The 13308-nt window shown below is 40.6% G+C and overlaps 1 protein-coding gene and 1 long non-coding RNA gene across 13 annotated transcripts in view; one reads left to right on the top strand and one right to left on the bottom strand.

Moving 5' to 3' along the window:
• KHDRBS2 (KH RNA binding domain containing, signal transduction associated 2) overlaps positions 1 to 13308 on the top strand; it is a 614322-nt gene that overhangs the window by 220322 nt on the left and 380692 nt on the right. The window lies entirely within an intron of this gene.
• LOC141984667 (uncharacterized) overlaps positions 1 to 13308 on the bottom strand; it is a 76341-nt gene that overhangs the window by 55202 nt on the left and 7831 nt on the right. For both annotated transcript variants that reach the window (XR_012638775.1, XR_012638774.1), the window contains exons 2-3: positions 7245 to 7336; positions 5113 to 5341 (exon numbers count right to left, since the gene is read on the bottom strand). This is a non-coding gene — a long non-coding RNA (uncharacterized LOC141984667). The remainder of the gene's footprint in view (positions 1 to 5112; positions 5342 to 7244; positions 7337 to 13308) is intronic.

Here is a 13308-nt window from a genome sequence, read left to right as displayed (position 1 = left end):
AAGGTGGTTGTCCTTCCCTTTATATTTATGACAGTCCCATTTCCAAAAATATATATTAGAATTGGAAAAAGTAAAAAGAAGGGCAACAAAAATCATATGCAATATGGAACAGCTTCCATATGAAGATAATTAAAAAGACAGGGACTGTTCAGCTTGGAAAAGAGAGGACTAAGGGTAGGTGGGATATGATTGAGGTCTATAAAATCATGAATGGTGTAGGGAAAGTGAATAAGGAAGTGTTATTTACCCCTTCACATAGCAGAAGAACCAAGGGTCACCCAATGAAATTAATGGTCAGTTAGTGTAAAACAAAACAAGGAAGTACCTCTTTACACAACAAAGTCAACCTGTGGAACTCATTGCCAGTGGATGTTTTTCTGTTCATTCTCTCTGAAACATCTGGCACTGGCCACTGTAGAAAAACAGGATACTGGGCTAGGTGGACCATTAGTTTCATCCAATATGACCATTCTTACATTTTTATGTAGCTGGTACTCTCCTCTCCACTCCAGTGATGGGCTCCTTTGGTAATTCTGTGGTGACATTGCTTGCTCATCAGCTTGGCATCCTAGAGCAGAGGACTCTTCATTATTTGGCACTATTTTTGCCAATAAGAAGATCTTCTGCTATTTTATTTTCATTCATGGAATAGAGGCTTTACTGAGTTGGAGTCATAATATGATGGTATTTACACTGCAGTGTTACAATGTTTTCAGATTATATTAATGTTCTAGATTCGTTAGACTTTGCAGATAAATAGCAAGCCTGAATCTCTTGGAATTTGCTTATTTCTAATTTACAGATGATCTGCATAAAAGTTATATAATATTTAAAGTTACATATTAATATGTATGATATATTTGGTTTATTTTGTCTTGAGAATCTATGATGGGATAATATCAAAGACAACCTATAAACATCAAAACAACTTGGAGGTTACATAATATTACATTATAAGAGACAGGGGATTGCCCTGTCTGGGAATGAAGACCAAAAACTGATTCATCATATCACAGGGTAGAGAAAGACCCTCTGTGTCCATTAACTGAGGAGACATCTTGTTGAGCAGGGGTGTTTCATAAAAGATTGGCTCCTGAGAAGCCAGCCAGCTCTGCAAAAGACTGAACTTTGAGTGGGGGGAATCTACTTTATTACACAGAAAAGGTAACTATTAATAAGTGTAGTTCCTAGTTCTCATTTTATGAGCTTGTTTTGTATTATAAACATCTGTTTCTCTTGTTTCTAGGGGAATCTTGATTCTTTCTTGTAACAGACCTTCTTTTGTTTCATTATAAGTGCTCACAAGTCCTGTGTGTTATAGAAGAGTGGTGATTTAAGGTAAAACTGGTATACTGTGGTGCATTGCTCCTTTGGGAGCAGAGGATCTGGGATTCCTGTGAGTAGCCATGGTCTTCACATCACAGGTGAATGCTTCAAGTGGACTTGGGGGCTGGAGCACACCTATTATTAACCTGCAAAGCAAAGAAAGGGCTGGCATAGCCCAGAGCTGAGTGCTTGATTGGCTGAAAGGCTGGTGGTGTTAGGGAGCTTATGTCCAGCCACCATGAGCTAGACTCCCTCTTGCTAGATGTAGGAGGTAACAAGGTAACTCACAGCCATGACTATCCCGAGATCTGTCACAGTGAGTAAGGACTAATATAGGAGTTTGCATAACCTGGCACATGGTTCACTTGAGTCAGTGGAATTTATCTGTCTTAGATTTGCCAAAGGGATACAATCAGACTAAAAAGCAGGTTATGCTTCCTTTAATCTGAACACTTTTCTAAACTTGAAATAGGCATAAATGTAAGAATAGGAATGGGCAGGATTCAAACTCCTCATCTACAACCATTTAACAAGTCGCAGTGCAAACTATACTTGCATATACCAGTTCCCTGACATAAGCACAAATATTGGCAAAATATGGGATGTCATTATGTTTTATAAGAAAAGACATGAAGGATTAAAAGATTAAAGATTGTTATCTGAGGCAAATATCTGTGAATCCAGATGCTTAAAATGAAGATTAAAGAGATTGATGTTGTGTGACATTTAAGTAAAATAATCCACTTTAACAGGGCAGTTTTTCATCTGACTCTAATGTTGAAAACACATGATGGTTCTGATGGTGATTTTTTGGAAGGAGATAATTAGAAGAATATAGAAATACATTTCACATGGAATAGTTATTGTGGGGAATTTTGAATGGGGAAGCCACAGCTATGACAGTGTAAATCTGTGTTATTTACTGAATGCAATTTTGTTGCAGGTTTAGCATTGTATATTCTCACCTCAATGCAAGGTCATTTATTATATACCCATATATTTTTAAAGTGCTAACATTGCTAAATACTTATATGTGTCAAAAATACCTTGTTTTTCATCTTGGAGATAAGTAACAGAATATTCTGTCTTGTTTTGGTCACTCTGCTGCAATTTAATCTACCTGGTTAAAAAGCAAGATGTGTTTTATTGAAAGTAAACTATCGGAAATATTCTGGTGAGCTTGCAAAGCATATTGGCTGCTTCAGAGTGAATTCTCACTTTGCGCCCAATTTCGTTAAAAAGAGATACATTTTGCCAATCGCTTTGAACATTTTTTTTAAAAGGAAGTTTCTTTTAACATGTGTTCCAATGCCCACAAAATCTGTAGACTGACAAATGCAAGGCTTGAGAGCCATAGGCTTGAGAGCCTGAGCTCCAGCCAGAGCCATAGCATGCACACTGCTGTTTTTAGCATGCTAGCTTTAGCCTCGCTAGCACACGTCTAAACGTACGCTTACACAACTGGGGTGTAGATTTAGAAGGTAGAGCACGTTGCAATATATTCAGGAGAAATAGTTTACTGTAAATGCTCAGGTTTCAGAGTAACAGTCGTGTTAGTCTGTATTCGCAAAAAGAAAAGGAGTACTTGTGGCACCTTAGAGACTAACCAATTTATTTGAGCATAAGCTTTCGTGAGCTACAGCTCACTTCATCGGATGCATACTGTGGAAAGTGTAGAAGATCTTATTATATACACACAAAGCATGAAAAAATACCTCCTCCCACCCCACTCTCCTGCTGGTAATAGCTTATCTAAAGTGATGGCTATTACCAGCAGGAGAGTGGGGTGGGAGGAGGTATTTTTTCATGCTTTGTGTGTATATAATAAGATCTTCTACACTTTCCACAGTATGCATCCGATGAAGTGAGCTGTAGCTCACGAAAGCTTATGCTCAAATAAATTGGTTAGTCTCTAAGGTGCCACAAGTACTCCTTTTCTTTTTGTAAATGCTCATAATGTTTATGTGTGTGCTTGTTTATATCAATGGATTCATTGTAGAATATTACCCTCATAGGTTATTTCCCCCCCTGCAATGTATGAGGAAAACTGGTGAGGAACATTTTGAGCTACAAGCTGTTAATCATTATCCTGATTATGGAGCCACTCAAGGCTGGGCCACACTTAAAAGTTTTCCCCACATAGCCATTTTGGTTAGGAGTGTGAAAAAATCTTTCTTGTTTTCTGGTAGAGTCTTTCCTTCCATGCTGAGTGACTGGCCTCTCCCAATTTAATTAGTTTTATCCTAAGGACAAAACCAGTCATCCCTGGATGGAACATGTGTCATCCCTCACAGCATCCCTACAGTGAGAGACTATACCTCGTGATTGGTCTCTTGTTTAGGGAAACAATTCTAAATTATAATTTTTTTAGAGATGCTGAACATGTGCAATTTCTGTTGAAACCAGCTCTAAAAAAATCACACCTTTAATGTATTGTCCTTCCAATGCAGGCAGGGTCTACAGACCCCTTCACACTCTGTTACTGGATTGCTTTCTGTACATAAAACTGCTGAATGCAGTGTTCTCAAAATGAAGTAAATATTAAGTTAAAAATAGGTTTGTTAATAAATGTAATTGAGGCATTCAGTAATGTCATTTTGGAGATAAACTCTATAATCCTATTCTACAAAGAGAGCCAAATCCTGTTCTCTGAAAGAAAGAGTTGCGAGTGAAAAATGCTATGGCATCATTGCACAGTATTAGAGCAGCAGCCTTTTTACTTCATTTTATGGCTATTATTGATGTTTATGTGGCAAGTCTTCTTTCCGGCACAATGTTTTCATCTCTGTCTATAGGGTGCCTAGCCATTTTGGCTCCATCTCATGTTCTCCCACTCATTTGTCATGTACAATATGCTTCGTTCTTCCTTCCAGATATTGACCTGGAATAATTGTTGTATCTGCCTCATCTCAGGCTTAACTAAAGCACAACTATGTCATGTCTAGAAGGCATGCCATCAACCACCAAACTGCAACCCACCCTGTTTTTCAAATCCTTTTGCACTCAAATGAGGTAAAAAAAAAAATTCTGCTTTGGTAATCCAATTGGGCAGTTAATCCAAATGGCAATTAGTGCATAATTTTAAGCAATCAATTTGCCAAATTAAAAAATTGTTACAGAGCAGGTATACCCCATTACCCATTGGGCGTGTTATCATCCTATGGCCAAGGCCAAATAACCACTCTTCTCACCAGGGCGGTATGACCTAATGGTCAGAGAGGCTGTCCTTAGATTCAGGACATCATGGCCAAATGGCCAGTGTCAATAGGACAGCCCTACCATGCAGGTCAGTAAGGCCTAGCGTCCAGAGCCAGTAGGACCACCCTTCCGTGCAATGAAGTATAGCTTAGTAGCCTACCTTTGTCCTGAGGCCCTGTAGCTCAGTATGACACAATGGCTAAGTCAGGAGGATCGCCCTTCTGTGCAGGGCAGTATGACCTAGCAGCCAGAGTTACTAGGACCACCCTTGAGCGTATGGCAGTATGGCGTAGTGGCCAGAGGGGGGTGGGCCACCACTTACGAGTGGCGTCTGAGATAGAGTGACCAGGGCACTCCCTACTCCACTGGGTCCTAACCCAGGGCCCTATCAGCGGCAACTGTATCTGCCACTGGGTCAGCAGGGATACTTCTGAAACATGCTACCTCTGTTCCCAGTACTGCAACTGGAACAATGTCTGTCTCCCTGCTCCGTAGCCCACAGTTCCTCTGTTCCCCGAGGCAGTTGGCAGGTGAAGTTCACAACAACTCCTTCCCGTTGTGGGCTTCCACAGACAGTGGGGTATTCACCTGGGTATCAGCAGGCCTGGCATCCATGGTCTGGGGCTCCGATAGCTCCCAGGCAGGAGACTGCAATTCATGTCCACTCTACTTCCTGGTCAGGACAGACTGAGCTGAGCTGCTCCCTTTTATACTGTGGTTCCAGTTGGAGCATGCCGAGCAGGGTAAAGGAGGCATGGCTTCCTCACTCCATAGTATGGCATTAACCCCTTCTGGCCCAGTGCAGGGCAGGTATACCCTGTCACGACAAAGGAAAAATTATGTTCCTTGTATGTGCATTTTCAAATAATGATTGATTCTTCACAGAAATCATATATTTCCACATCAAGTGACAGAATGTATTCAGAATATAGATAGATATTCAGTTAAAATAATATCAAGTGAGATGTTAACTCCCCTACTGAAGTAAATAACTGGATGTAAGGAACCCCCTTTGTCTCCTGCACTGGTATTGCAAATGTAGGGTGTGGGGAAAGCAGCCTGCCTGGGTCAACCACTTCCCATCATACACAAGTGGGCAGTGAATAGTCAGGAAGGGAGGGGAGTGGCAGTATTCACCCATGCCATATGCTGTCCAGCATAGCTGAGCCAGCACACTGGTGGAAACAATCTTTTCAAGGTGTAGGGTTGGTGCCCTTTCCCCAAAGCAAGTGGGGGAACTAGGGACCAGACTGCAACACAATCTAGTTCTGCATCTGCTCTTGGGGCAATGCAACTATGAGCTGTCCCTTAGCTGGGGCCTATGGCCAGGGCTGGTTCTAGGGGTGAGCAAACAGGTGGATTCACCCTGCGTATCAGCTTCCAGGGGGCACCATGCTCCTATTTCACTCGGCTGCTTCAGGGCAACACGGGGAGGGCAAAAACATTTTCTATCCTTGCTGGAAAAATATCTAGGGTCATTCCTGTTTATGGCAATATAGCAAAAGCACATTTCACCTCATAGACAATAGCAATAGATCCACCATGAGATTTTCCCACTTTCTCTTATTTTGTACTACACTCTATTGTATGTAATTTGCTAAAGTTTAATGTTCCGTTTTTCTTATTTATATATTTACTTTATAGACTTCACACATATATGAAATATTATTTTTTTAAAAATCTGTTAAAGCAATCTTGACTTTGCTGGTCAAATCTTGTGTCCTTACTCAGGCAAATGTCCTATTTGAATTCAATTGGAGTTGCAAGTGCTCAGCACCAGCCAGAATTTGTAACCCAGTAGGATTTCACTGTATGGTTATGTGTTTTGACTTATGATTGAGGATGATTTAGCTGGGGATTGGTTCTGCTTTGAGCAGGGGGTTGGACTAGATGACCTCCTGAGGTCCCTTCCAACCCTGATATTCTATGATTCTATGACTTTCAGGGCGAGGGAAATGCTAGGGAAAGTGCGTGAGTTCAAGATGCACAGAGCCTCATAAGAAACACTAAGGCCTTACTGAACAGTTTGTCATTAAAGAGCAGTCAGTGCCTCATGAAAAATTGTTAAAACTATAGATTTTGTTATTGCAATTGTTGAAGTAGTACAGGAAACTAAGATCTAAAGGAACAAGATCAAAGTTTCATGCATGTCCTCAGTAATACAAAATTGGCAGGAAGTATATAGAAAATGCATTATATAAAGTGTAAGTAGAATTGGTTCTAAATAAAATGTTTTTGAAAGCTTTTTCCAAGCTGGTAGCATCTCTTTAGAGCTATATTAATGAGTTTGCATATGTCATTCAAATTAAAATAATTCTTTGCTTTATGTACACAACCTGAATAATAAAATAAAAATATTTGTACAGTGCTCTGAACATTCAGATTTCTGCATAAGTTCTGCTGCAAGTATAATTAGTAATAATAATGAAATGCAAAAAAAAAAGTGAACTGTAATAGTCTTTAATTAAATTATCACATACTATTTCTCAAATAATACAGGGTTTCCAGCAAAGTTAGATATAGTACTGTCCGTATATGTATTTAAGATAAAATGTGATTATGAAATCAAGCATATTGGATCAAATGTCAAACCTCAGCTATTTTTTACTCCAATACTAATAAAAAGACACCTAGAGACAGAGACCAAGCCTGGCAAATTTCATCCCAAAAAAGTTTCTGAAAGTGAAAAATGGGATTGTGATGATAAATCCCAGATATACCTGTTATTTGCATGGATGTGCAAGGTTGTACAGGAGACTTCTGCCCTTCTGTGTCCATGTATAGGGGGCCAGCGACAACAGGAGACTCTGTTCTGAAATGTGCAAAAAGGAAGCTGAGCCATTCATCCCTGCCTTGTGACCTCCTGCACTGGCAGGCTGAGCTGGCCAACCATGGTGGGGGCTAAAAGCCACAATGCACTGCATGTTGGACAGCTCCAGGAAGCATTATGTCCTTTCACCCACCACTGGAATAATGCCATTTCTGTGGTCAAACACGGCAACAGTTTAATAATATACAGAAACATTTCAAGAAAAAGCATGTATAAAATATCCTTGATAGAAAAATCAGAATCCCCATCCCTCCCTCCTATCACAGGCAGATAAGCCAATTTCTCATTTAAAAAAAAAGATGCTGTACACAGCCCTGTTGGTTTTAATCACAGTATTCAACAAGTAGTTATACAATGTGAATAAGAATGGCAGAATCTGGCCCCCAAAATGCAGAATCATAGCTGCTAATATATAGGTTAGAGCAGGGGTTCTCAAACTGTGGGTTGAGACCCCAAGGTGCGTCAGGACTGGGTTTTAATGGGGTCGCCAGGGCTGGTGTTAGACTTGATGGGACCCGGGGCCAAAGCCCAAGCCCAAGCCCCACTGCCCAGGGTCAAAGCTGAAGCCCAAGGGTTAAAGCCCTGGGTGGTGGGGCTCAGGCTTCAGGCCCCCTTCCGGGGCTGAAGCCCTTGGGCTTTGGCTCCTCTGCTCAGGGTGGTGGGGCTCAAGCTTTGGCTTTTGCCCCTCCTCAGGTGGGCCCTCACTCCTCAGGTTGTGTGGTAATTTTAGTTGTCAGAAGGGGGTTGTGGTGCAATGAAGTTTGAGAACCGCTGGAGTAAGAGAAAAAGCTATTGGAATGTACCTCGGGAAAGACTTGATTCAATTTACCTAAATAAAGATACATCAGAGACTAAACTCAATTATTTGTAACCTGAACATTTATTTTAATGCTAAGACTCATTTATATTCATTTATTTAAATGGCACAACTTGTTACCAAATTCTGACAGAAAATAGCTAAAATGAAGACTGAGGGAATAGTATGTTATATCCGTATGGACTTGTACTCTGGAAGATGTTTATCTAGAGTCACTGACCATCTGTTTCATGGAGTTATGCCAAAAATGTATTTTCACTGTAGATTTAGGTGATTGATGCGAGCTAATAAATAACCAGGCAATTATTGCACCATCCTCTTCAAGTACACTGTAAATATGAGCTTCCCAGCATTTCTGAGGATAAAAAATGCATAATAAAATGTTTGCCATAAGTAAATCTTTTAGAGATACTGCAGTTTTAATGACTCTTGTTTTGGTTGCTCGGACCTAATTTGTCTCTGCTGTAATTCAGTTGATTTAATAGAATTACACCAGGTATAAATTTGGCCCTAGGTCTCCTTGCAGTGTTTCAGTTAGAGTCTATTTTCCTTTTCATGGGCTAGAGCCTGGTCACTGTTCAAAGCCCAGAAGAAGAGATCCCATGCAAGGGAGTGCTATGGGAGATTGCATTCTTCTTATCAGAGGACTTGTAAGTTGATGTAGTCTCAGGAGTGCAGTAGCCTCTGGCAGCAGCCTCATACCTCTGCTGGTATACAAGATCTCCAGAACTTCCTGTCGGCATGGATTCACTATTTATTGCCCCTCCCTTTCCCCATCTCCCTGCCTAAAACAGAAACCTGCTCTAGTATGAAAAGTGTGTGTGTGTGTGTGTGTGTGGTGGAGGTATTCCCCCTACTGTGCAGGCTTCCACTGGTTGCACAATATAGTGGGCTGTACATGGCTACAGAGTATTGGGGGATGAATAGGATTTGACCTTATATGTTTGCAAAATTGCCTTTTATACCAACAGGAGACATGCATGCATATCAAGAGGTGATACACTTCTTAATTACCTACTATGATTATCCCATCACAATTGCCAGAGTTGGGCCAGAAAAGCTGCTATATGTAGCAGCATGGTATTCTCATAACAAAATAAGAACATAAGAGTAGCCCTACTGGGTCAGACCAATGGTCCATCTAGCCCAGTATCCTGTCTTCCGACAGTGGCCAATGCCAGGTGCTTCAGAGGTAATGAACAGAACAGGGTTATTATTGCATGATCCATCCCCTGTCATCCACTCCCATCATCTGGCAGTCAGCAGCTTAGCGATATCCAGAGCATGGGGTTGCATCCCTGACCATCTTGGTATCTCTTGACCTCTTTTTTGAACCCAATTATACTTTTGGCCTTCACAACATCCCCTGGCAACAAGTTCCACAGGTTGACTGTGTGTTGTGTGAAGAAGTACTTCCCTTTGTTTGTTTTAAACCTGCTGCCTATTAATTTCATTGGGTGACCCCTGGTTCTTATACCATGTGAAGGGGTAAATAACACTTCCTTATTATATTGCTCCTCACCATTCATGATTTTTTAGACTTCTATCATATCCCCCTTTAGTCCTCTCTGTACAGTCCCAGTTCTTTTTAATCTTTCCTCATATGGAGGTTGTTCCATACTCCTAATAATTTTTGTTGCCCTTCTCTGTACCTTTTCCAATTCTAATATATCTTTTTTGAGATGGAGTAACCAAAACTGCACACAATATTCAAGATGTGGGCAGACGATGGGTTTATATAGAGGCATTATGATATTTTCTTATCTATTACTTTTCTAATGGTACCTAACATTCTGTTAGCTTTTTTGACTGCTGCAAAAAACTGAAAACAGTATAGTAGAATTTCTGGTATGGTACTTTGACTATTTGGGAATTTGGGGCAAAGGAACACACATTAAAAACAATTAAGTTATTTAACTGTAAACATTGCTTACTGTATAATGCATGTTTCAAGAGAGTGTCTAAGACATGGATTAAATCTGCCTGCATGGTACCATATAGTTGATGGAATTAAACATGCCCTAATACTTATTTGCAGTGTAATGCCAGTCTGTAAAATCCACTATGTACATATTTTATGCAGCCTACAACTCATCTCTGCAGGATCAGTCCCTTAGGCTATAACATTTCCAGGTAATTATTAGACAGTTTATAATGTGCATAAATATAAATGGTCATCATCTATATGCTTCTTCTAAGAAGTTCCTTTCTATTCGGACAACAAAGAAGGCCAAATTTTGGCTGACCTGCATGGGTGCCCTCCCCCTATTTGTGCACCAGTTCAAGGACAGCCATTATACCACATACTGAATTCCCTGAGCATCAGTAGATACCCTGAAAAGGGAGAAATAGTGCATAGTCACACCTTATCTTTCTGTACTGCCTTGTGAGATGCAGCTAGCACAGGAGAAATTTATGCTGTGCTCACAAAGGCCGTATAAGAACCTCTTCTGAGTGCCCACTGTTACACCATCACAGTCATCTTGCCTGCCATTGTGCTCAGCAGATAGGATAGCTACAGGGACTTGAGCTTGTGTGCTTTTACTTCACACACAGCATAAGCAGGGCTGTGTCTTGGAAAACCATAATACAAACCTGTATGTTTCCTGAATGCATATTTACACAGGTATGGAGCTGATATAGTCTGATGGATAAATATTGTTTAACAATATCTAGAAACTTCAGTGTTAGGTTTGAAACCGGGTCCTTACTATTCCTTCTTCCTTATGTCACCAATGTTTGTTTTATTTTTATTTTTATTTCAACATGCAACATAATAAAAGAACACCTAACCCAGGCCCTAGGGCCCCTTAATAAAGAAATATAAAAGGAACTCAAAGGCACAAATGGCAGCAAGCCAACAATCTTCACAAAGAAAGCCAGTCCGATGAAGTGAGCTGTAGCTCACGAAAGCTCATGCTCAAATAAACTGGTTAGTCTCTAAGGTGCCACAAGTACTCCTTTTCTTTTTTCTTTTTAGTCCATAAACTGAAATTTCCTTATTTCCACACTCCCACCAGAGCCTCAGACCTCCCCAGACACCTGCCCAAATAGTTGGACTTTGCAGTATACTCTACAGGTCAACAACCAACTAGGGTTGTTTCAGGCCAATCAGCAGAGTGAATTCCAAAGTTGAGGTCCCTCGTTAAGAGTACCAGTCCTCTCTTCCATATCCCACGGGAGTGCCAGCTTGAGCACCTCTCAACTGTTGAACAAACTCTTGAGAAGAGAGACAGTCTGTCAGGTTTGCTAAGTGATGTGGTTTGCTAGCAGTCTAATGGAATGTTCCTTTAAGAAACCTGGTATTGGCACATTCCAGGCCAGAAGTGTACCCATCTGGATCAGGGTGTAGTCCAGGCACTATGATTCCTGAGTAATATGTAATACACTCTGGTTTGTTTGAACCTTCGGGATTCTACCTCTGTGTCCAATACTACATTACAATCAGAGGGTCTTAGACTAGTGAATGGACTTTCAAAACAAATGAAGGGTGTAGCTTTTCTGTCAGTTCTCTGAGCTCTCTTTGTGGGGAAGTTCAATATATGTGTTTCCTGTGACTAATGTTAGGGGTCAAATTCTACTTCCAATAAAACCTGTGAACCCTGCTGAAATCAGCTACACAGATTTAGCTGACAGCAGAGTTTTTCCATAAGTGTTTAATTTGGCTGTGATGCTAGTGATTATATATTAAGAGAAAACACCTCCCCTTTATATTTTTGATAAAGAAATTCATCCATAGTGTGTGATTTACACAAGTACCTCTTATGCTATTATGTGTAACTATCCGTGATCTATAGTTAAAGTACAAGACTGAGATTCAGGCTACCTGGGTTCTATACTTGGGTTGACTACAGACAGCTTGTGATGTAGAGCAAGCCACTTAATCTGTGCATCATTTTTCTCTTGTGTAAAATAGAGACAAGAATACCCCCTATCTCCTAGGTATTTTGTGAGGCTAAATTCTGTTGTGCTCTGAGATTTGAGTATACATCATATGGTGAGATGTTTACATCATCTTATTAGTCATCTGAGGGTCATTTGGACCACCTCAGCATATACTAAGTTTCTCTTTCCTTTTGTCATGCTGTATTTCCCATATTCCTTCCAACCCTGCCCGTTCTACCACTTGATTCTTTAAGTGGGATTATGATACATTCCTTTTGCTCTATGGAAGAATACCAGAGTGATACAAGTCAGGCTGCCCTGTCATTTGCATATTTTTGTCTGACCAATTTACAACCAGCTATTAACATGCCACTGGCTGAGGCATTCTGCCATTTGTCCGCTGAATTTAACACAAAACACGTTAAGGAAAAGAACATAAGAATGGCCATACTGGGTCAGGCCAAAGGTCCATCCAGCACAGTATCCTGTCTACCAACAGTGGCCAATGCCAGGTGCCCCAGAGGGAGTGAACCTAACAGGTAATGATCAAGTGATCTCTCTCCTGCCATCCATCTCCACCCTCTGACAAACAGAGGCTGGGGACACCGTTCCTTACCCATCCTGGCTAATAGCCATTAATGGACTTAACCTCCATGAATTTATCCAGTTCTCTTTTAAACCCTGTTATAGTCCTAGCCTTCACAACCTCCTCAGGCAAGGAGTTCCACAGGTTGACTGTGCACTGAGTGAAGAAGAACTTCCTTTTATTTGTTTTAAACCTGCTACACATTAATTTTGTTTGGTGACCCCTAGTTCTTATTTATGGGAACAAGTAAATAACTTTTCCTTATTCACTTTCTCCACACCACTCATGATTTTATATACCTCTATCATATCCCCCCTTAGTCTCCTCTTTTCCAAGCTGAAAAGTCCTAGCCTCTTTAATCTCTCCTCATATGGGACCCGTTCCAAACCCCTAATCATTTTAGTTGCCTTTTTCTGAACCTTTTCTAATGCCAGTATATCTTTGTAGAGATGAGGGGACCACATCTGTATGCAGTATTCAGAATGTGGGCGTACCATGGATTTATATAAGGGCAATAAGATATTCTCTGTCTTATTCTCTTAATAATTGTCTTAATGATTCCTAACATCCCGTTTGCTTTTTTGACTGCCACTGCACACTGTGTGGATGTCTTCAGAGAACTATCCACGATGACTGCAAGATCTTTCTCCTGATCAGTTGTAGCTA

Source organism: Natator depressus, chromosome 3 (assembly GCF_965152275.1).
Source record: "Natator depressus isolate rNatDep1 chromosome 3, rNatDep2.hap1, whole genome shotgun sequence".
In the NCBI taxonomy this organism is placed as follows: domain Eukaryota; kingdom Metazoa; phylum Chordata; order Testudines; family Cheloniidae; genus Natator; species Natator depressus.
This window is presented reverse-complemented; position numbering and strand designations above follow the sequence as displayed.